Below are 8,552 nucleotides of genomic sequence, written 5' to 3' on the forward strand. Positions count from 1 at the left end.
GAAATTTTTTACTTACAATGCAATTACAAATGAAAACTATGTCATTACATATTTCCTAGCAATCTATCATAACTCCTAAGCAGCAACTCAAAAATCTGATCTTCGGACCATGTGATTGAAATCCATCTTCGTGATCAGATTTAACATACTGTTTCTTTAAGCTTCCTTCCCTTTGCATGATCCTACAATACATCAAAATGAAACCTTGTTACATCTTTTATTAAGAATAAAAAATTAGGAACTTAATAAAGTTAAACAGTAAACTTACCTTAAGCAGAGTCAAACTTTTCGATTCTACCTTTCTCAAATCTTTCAGGTAGTCAGGGCAGCTTCGCAACCAATACCCATTTTCTTGGCAATATAAACATATAGAATCTTTGGGAATGGTTCACGGGACAATCTCAGACTTAGCTTTTCTCTTTCCTTTGGAAAGAGAAATCTTTTCTGGACTTCCAATGTTTCCATTATCAATGTCCATGGAAGTTTGGGGAGTAGATTTTCCAATCAAATTTTCTTTTCCAGTGCGCCAAATCATTATTGATTCAACAACAACAAGCAAATAGTTAAGATCAATAAGGGTCATGCCGTGGTCTGTCACATAGTAGTCCTTAATGAAGTCACTATGTGACTCAGGAAGTGATTGAAGAACCCAGTCAACTGCCAAATTCCTTGAGATTTCGACACCCAATACTCTCAGTCTGTCAATATGTGACTTCATCTCTAAGACGTGAGTACACACATGCCTTCCATCTTGATGTTTCATTGCATGTAGGGCTTGAGAAACCTTGAATTTTTCTAGTCTTTGAACTTGTGGGTTAGGGAGAATTATTGTAGGAGGTGGAGGAAGTGAATTATGACTTCCACTATCCAACCACAGGACATCAACTTCAAGAGGAAAACTTGTTCCAAAGGATTTTGGAAGACCATAGTTGTATGAACTAGACATCTACAATGGTAGAAATTCAAGTTAGTTAATTTAAGTCCTTAATATAACACCCAAATGAAATATTTGTTCGATAAGGTGTCTAAGTCCATAACTATATTTAGTATGTACTTGACCCAGTTTGGCATGGTCCATTTGGGTTGCATGGCATCATAACAATTGGATAGAAAAAATGAGAAAAATGACACTTATGATTTGTTAATATATTATGAGTCCTAATATATTAATATGAAATCATATTATTTAATTAGTATTGATCAAGAAATAATTTGGAATTAATTTTGTGATCAAAAGAGACTAATTAAATATATGAGGATTGATTTGTAAATCACTTATTCTTATATAGTGGGCTTGTGGTTCATGATTCACTAGATTGGCTTGGGACCCATTGGGAGCTCCATGGAGGTTATAACCCATGGATCATGGCAGAAATGAAAATCCATGAACATTAGGGTTTACATGGTGTAACCCTACATGTGACACACTATATAAAGAACCTCATTTGGAGTAAAATCAACACTAAGACTAAGAAGGGTGGGGGTTGGCTGATTTTTTTTATCAAAGTGTTCTTCTCTGAAGTTATTCCAAGAGTTGTGGTGTTGTGTGAAACATTTGAGGCATCACATTTGGGGGTGATAGGCTCACAAGGCCTTAAGGAATCCAAGCTACAAGAAAGGTATGTCATTCTATGAGTTTTTATATTACAATTACCCCATACCATGCTAGTTAGGATGAGAACCTTGGAAAAATCAAATTTGCATGAATATTAGAGATAACATATATCCAAGGTTCGTAGGGTTGCATGTACACGATGGGAGTATTAGAATGCTCAAAATCCATCAATATTAAGGCTAGGACCCAACACAATATTTTACAATTTGGAAGAGGGATGTCGTAATCCAAACTTCAAAATATTTGAAGGTAGGTAAATGACGATTTACCAATTTCCACCACGAAAAGCGAAAAAGAGTTTTAGGTTTTAAGTGAACTGAAGCTCCTAGATCCTTTGAGATTCATTAAACAATTCAATTGAATGTTTAAATCTTGAGTGTGCCCTTCAAGTTTGTGACTGGGATGCCGAGGATCACAAACAAGGTGTGAATAACCATGCAAATTAGCTTGGTACACCCAATGTTACAACCACTTAATCAATGTGCCAGTAAACCACACACACTCCATTGATCTATGACTAACATCAAGCTACCCTTTTCCACGCATTATCAGTCCCAATTAGTGTGTCGGTTAACCACACACGCTCCACTAACGACTTAACAAGGTGCAAAGTGCAATTTCATGGGTTAGCACCATATTCACTTTTTCCTAAGTAACTAAAATTGGGAATTTATAAGTGTTTAGTTACTTTATATTTATCACTTGTCACATCCCCAAACCGGAATGGCGAAAATGTTCGAGGGTGGAGGACATCTTGTTTAGTATCACAAGACATGTATCATAGCAATCATAGTAATAAACAACCATTGTATTAATATTAAAGTGTTTACAAGTAGTTATTCACAAAAGATTGAATCCAAACGTAAATAACAAAACAAGACATGAAGCTACTATACTTCATCTTCTAAATCCCAGTGCGCATACCTATCTACTAGTTTCCTGAGAGTACAAGTTATTTTAAAAGAGTAGATCAACATTTAAGCTGGTGGGTTTCATAAGATTTTAGTGATGTAAAGTAAGTTGAAAGTTCTCTTAAAAAAGTTTGCATGTTCCTCCAGAAGATCCTATATCTTCTGATACGATGAAAGCTAAGTAAAAATGACTCTACAATCCTTTCTATGAGTACTAAATGGATACAAGTTACATAAAACTCAGACTAAACATACATTCGATTGTGTGTATCTACCCTAAGCCCATAACCAAACAAGGAATGGGAAATGAGGCGGATGTCACACATCCCAGTGTTTGTTAGATCTTTGTTGTATATAACCTTGTCGTATTCATCTAGTACTCACGGAGTTAACTGTAATAGTTCCTTTATATTTGATGAAAACATTCTTTAAGAAAACCCTTATTTCTTTTAGTAAAAATGGTAACCACAATAGTTCTTTCTATAATCACTTAGGTTATACAAGCTATATATAATCTAATATCAAACGGACAATTAATATGGTGAATTTGCCCTAAGCCCATAACCAAACAAGGAACATGAAGTAAGGCGGAAAGCACACATCCAACTGGCTATCGGATATTAATTATATACAACCTTGATGTATGACCTAAGGTATTATAGAATTAACCACGAAAGGTCCTTTAAGTTATACTGGTTTAATAAATGGATAAAACCTTGTTTCCTTTCGTAAAATCGTAACCAAAATAGTTCCTTCAATAATCACTTAGTTTATACAAGCTATATATAATCTAATATCGAACGGATTGTTAATTGTGTGAATCTGCCCTAAGCCCACAACCAAACAAGGACCAAGAAGTAAGGCGGAAAGCACACATCCAACTGCCTATCGGATATTAATTATATATAACTATGATGTATAAACTAAGGTATTATTGAATTAACCACCAAAGTCCTTTTTCTGATAAGTTTCTAGTTTAGTATACTACATGTTATATTTGAAAAAGTATGTTTTTGTACTAGAAAATGGTGTACTGAGTTTGTTATGTTATGACCTGACCTATACCAGGTACCCCTTACGATTACTTGGTGTATATGGAATATATATAGCTAAGATCGAATAGATAGTACACTGCGTGCATCTGCTCTAAGCCCACAACTAAACAAGGAATAGAAAAAGAAGCAGAAAACACACATCCTACTATCTATCGGAGCCGATTGATATAAACCCATGATGTATAAACTAAGGAATCATAAAGTTAGCATTATAGCCCCTTCTTAACTGAATGCACTAACTAACTTAAAACCAGTTTGTTAATTTAAGGTTAAAATGTGAGATGGTTGTAATCAGACTAATACGACACGTGTTTAACACGATGACCTAATGGCGCCGAAACTGTTATGACATTTGTCACCCGTAGACTTGCAAGTCCCACTGTAGCTAGTAGTAAGGTGTGGGATGTCAATCATGTATATATCTATACACAAATTCGTGCTCTCCCTTCAGGAGACTCTGATTACAAAACTCAACCTAGCAAGTCTAAGTCGTGAAGTAGTGGTTTCACAATATTGTTATGTTGTTCTTGTTATAATATGCTCCTTATGTTATAGTGTATAGTATGTTCCTTCCTGTTTCTTGTTATAGTATGTACTGAACCCCTAAACTATACCTATTATATTTTACTAGTATGTTTACTTGAACTGAGACTGACTTAAATAAAAGACTCATTTATCTACTAAGTTATGATTATACTTTAAAAACGGAGTTCTATAAAACAATAAAGTAACATAACTATAAAAGAGTTTTTGAAATTGTTTTGATCATTTATAAAGCATAAGAAATCCCTTGAATATGATTGTTATCACAAATAACATGTGCACAATTATCATTGTGTTCAACTTGTATCCCCCCACCCGTAAAAGCATTTAAACATTTAAAAGATTGATTATAGGGGTATGAACTCACCTTATGTGGGTGATTCAACTACAATTTCGTATAAGGATGAGAAATTCCACGAATGAATTCCCGAGACACAAACGAGTCCTAAATGATAGATAATGGTATATATTGGCATGAATTTAGTGTTTTAAACAACTAACATGCAAGGAAACACCTCTCGGGACTAGGAAACACTTGGACTACGTCTTACAATCACATGTGATTGATTAAAGGGGGTTTAAGGCCACAACATTGAGTGTATGTCGTAGGGTTGTATGGTCGTACACTCATGGTAAAATATGCATAAGAGGCTATTTGAACCATGGGGAAGCTAGTGGGTCTATTGCTCAACAAGAATATGAACTAAGTTCTCATTTTAGAGGGCCTTTTGGAGTGTTTTGAGGTGTGTATGGACATGCAAGGGTGTACAGCCATACACTCCTTTTGTTCTTGTAAAATGGCCGTTTCTAGGGTGTTAAACAAGAGTTCCTAATGTATACTAAGCATATTGAAAGGATACTTACGATTTGGAAGCTTGAAGAGGGTTCACGACCACCAAGAACAAGTGTGTGTTCTTGGTGAAATGGATGAAGATTTGTAGATCTACAAAAAAGAGATGTTTTCATAGATGAATCATGATATGATTACAAGACTAGGAAGGATATCAAGAAAAATGGAAGAATCACTTACCACTTTTGAAGATCAAGATGAAAGGGTTGATGATAGTTGAGAGAGAAATTGGTTTCTTGACTTGAAAATGTAAGAAATGAAGGAAATGAAGGGATGGCCTATATATACGAGGTGGTGTACGGCCATGATGAGTGTACAACCACATTAAGTGTATGACCACATTGAGTGTATGTCCGTGCACCCATGTGTACGGCCGTACACTCCTCTTGAAGGAGTGTATGGCTGAAAACAACTCAATGGACTGAAGATAACATATCCTTACACCCAATCCTTAAGTGTACTAGGCTTAGAACTCATAAAATGATCCTTAACAATGCTAAAAGATAGAAAAAACGAGTCTGAATCTTGATTGATTGGCTGGACTTACAAGACAAAAAAAAATGGGTTGTCACATTATCCCCCGGTTAGATGGAATTTTGTCCTGAAATTAGCTTTCTTAGCAGTACTACCGGGATTGTGCTCCTCTGATTGGCAGAATACCCACTCGTAGACCTGGAAAATTTTCCCTTATGCTCATGATAAGATTCATACTTGGTCCATCTATCATCACCTCGTGTATACAAGTCATATATAACTAAGATTAGTCAGATGGTCGGATATGCAACTCTGCCCCAGGTCCACCACCAAACAAAGAACAGGAGATAGGGCGGAAAGATACATACTAAGTCTACTTAATCATAATTATATGTCACCCTCGCATATACACTTAATAGTGATAGGTGGGTTGTATTTGTCCTTAGACTCTATGCTTGAACTTGATCTGATGGACGAGTGGTAGTTCGGGAAGGTATGTTGGAAATACGGTGACAAGGTTTTGGAGGGCAAGGTAATCTTCGCATGAGTACTTAGGGGTTTAGAATATGAGGTTGACGATTATGAGGTTTGGGTTAGGCTGTCGTTATGAAGGACGAGGGTTTATGGAATTCGACGGTTGAGGCGATGGAAACATATGAACTTAGTATGGTGAGGACCACACCAATTCATGATGAATAACGACAACGGACTCTTTACAGAAATGAAAGTTAGGCCGATTTGAAAGAAACGTTTGTTAAACGACGGTGTATTCCGAGTGTGATCAACAATGTACTTTGTGTAAATGTTCTAGTGCTTTCTATTTTCCCCCTGATAATACCACTGCCATAATTCGTACCGCGATGAGCGAGTACAAATAGTGCAAGTGTTTTGATAACTAGTGTTGATACTCTATATTATGATCACTTGACATATACAAGTTATGTATAACTAACATGGATAAGATGTTTGACTGAGTACTCTGTCTTAAATCCACAACCAAACAAGGAACATAAATTAAGGCGGAATCACTCACTCTAAGTCTGCAAAATCTTAGCTATGCACAACCTTGATGTACACACTAAGCTATCATAGCTTCCCTGAATGAATCTTTAGTTCTCTCATGAATGCTGTGAATTGTTACATATTAGTGAGTTATCATAAGTACAAGACAATTCATATCAAACAAATTTCATGTAATTAGCCTAACCAGATAAACTAATACAAAACATGAAACTTTGACAATTATCTTTTAAATTGGATAAGCATGATCATTATCACATCAAAAATAGGTTTATAGTTCAAACACAGCTTAGGGTAATGATCCTAGTTCAATTCTAGCCAAAAACCTCAAAAATCTGCATTATGGAGCACCAACTCGTCGAGTGTATGAAGCAACTTGGCGAGTTGGATGAATTTGTGCATGGAATCGATGAGTCCATTAGTGGACTCAGCAAGTCCACTGTCCAGAATATCAGAAAATCGATTTTAAAGCATTTTCAAGCAAGTGGCACCAATTATAATTGAAAACAACCCTAGGCTCTGATACCATAGTTGGGTTTTGAGCATTATAAGACTCCTAAGGTGTACATGCAACCCTAAATACCCTGGATCTATGTTTTCTCTATTATACATGCAAACTTGAACTTTCCAAGGTATTACCCTAACTAGCATACAAACTTCGATACTTGGGTAATAAAACAAGTCAGATGACATACATTTTCTTGTAGCTTGTTGCTTGGAGCTTTAAGAGCTTAGTGCACAAAGTGTTGTACCTCAAATGGAATCACACAACACCACCAAAAATTGGCATAACTTGAGAGAAGATTATATTGCACCAAAATCGGCTAGCCCTCACTTGTATATCTTAAGTGCCATTTTGCTAGTATGAGGCTTCTTTATATGGTGTGCAAATTAGGGTTACACCATGTAACTCATGTCTTTCCACATTCCTCATGATCCATGGGTTTTAACCTCCATGGAGTATCCATGGGTCACCACATGGGCTTAGCCCAACATGAAGAACTATGGATCATAAGCACACTATAAAAGAATGAATGATTTACCAAATCAATCCCTATTTATTTAATTAGTCTCTTTTGATCACAAAATTAATTCCAGACTAATTCTTGATCAATACTAATTAAATAATATAGTTTCATATTAATATATTAGAAATTATAATATATTAATAAATCCTAAATATCCTCTTCTCACAAAAGGGTAAAGTTTCGAACTTTATGTTGGATTCTTTGCAGCTATTTCTAGTTATCGAGGTCAGTTACCTTCCAGTAGGAGTGGGTCGAAGGCATCAATGTCGGCCCACTAATATTGATTATGGTTGAGATAATTGTGTTTGTAATAATTGTCTAGTATGTCACTATCTCTTATGCTTTATGTACTAGTATGTTATGTTATTATGTGATAGTGGTAGGGGTGAAATAGTCCCCGGTTACAGGTTGTAAGAGACCGAAGGGGAGGCCAGCACCTAGATATGCTAGGCAGTATATGATTTATATGTATATGAAGATAAGATAAAGTTAAAGGAATTCCTCTTTTTACTTCAAGATTCTGCAAGAGAATGTCTTTATGAACTCCCATATTGTTCAATTGCCACTTGGACAGAACTCACGAAGCTGTTTTTACAGAAATATTTTCCAGAAACACGGGTTCCAAGTCTCCAAAGAGAAATCCTTAGGATCAAACAAGGAAAAATAGAAGCTTTACACACTTACTGGGAGAGTTTCAAAAAGCTTCCGGTTCGGTGCCCACAACATGGGACCAGTGACTACCAGCTTTACAATTGTTTGTGTGAAGGTCTGAAACCCAAGGAGAGGTGTATAATAAACGCTTCTAATGGTGGTTCCTAAGGTTATATTGTTGGATAAGGTGTCTAAGTCCATAACTATTCCTGGTGCGTACTTGACCCGACCCGGCATGGTCCATTTGGGTTGCATAGCATCATGCATTTGGATAGAATAAATGAGAGAAATAAAACTTGTGGTTTATTAATATATTATAAGTTCTAATATATTAATAGTATTATTTAATTAGTATTTATCAAAAACTAATTTGGAATTAATTAAGTGATCAAAAGATAACTAATC

This window comes from Lactuca saligna, chromosome 3, assembly GCF_052625555.1.
Source record: "Lactuca saligna cultivar CGN05327 chromosome 3, ASM5262555v1, whole genome shotgun sequence".
NCBI classification, from domain to species: domain Eukaryota; kingdom Viridiplantae; phylum Streptophyta; class Magnoliopsida; order Asterales; family Asteraceae; genus Lactuca; species Lactuca saligna.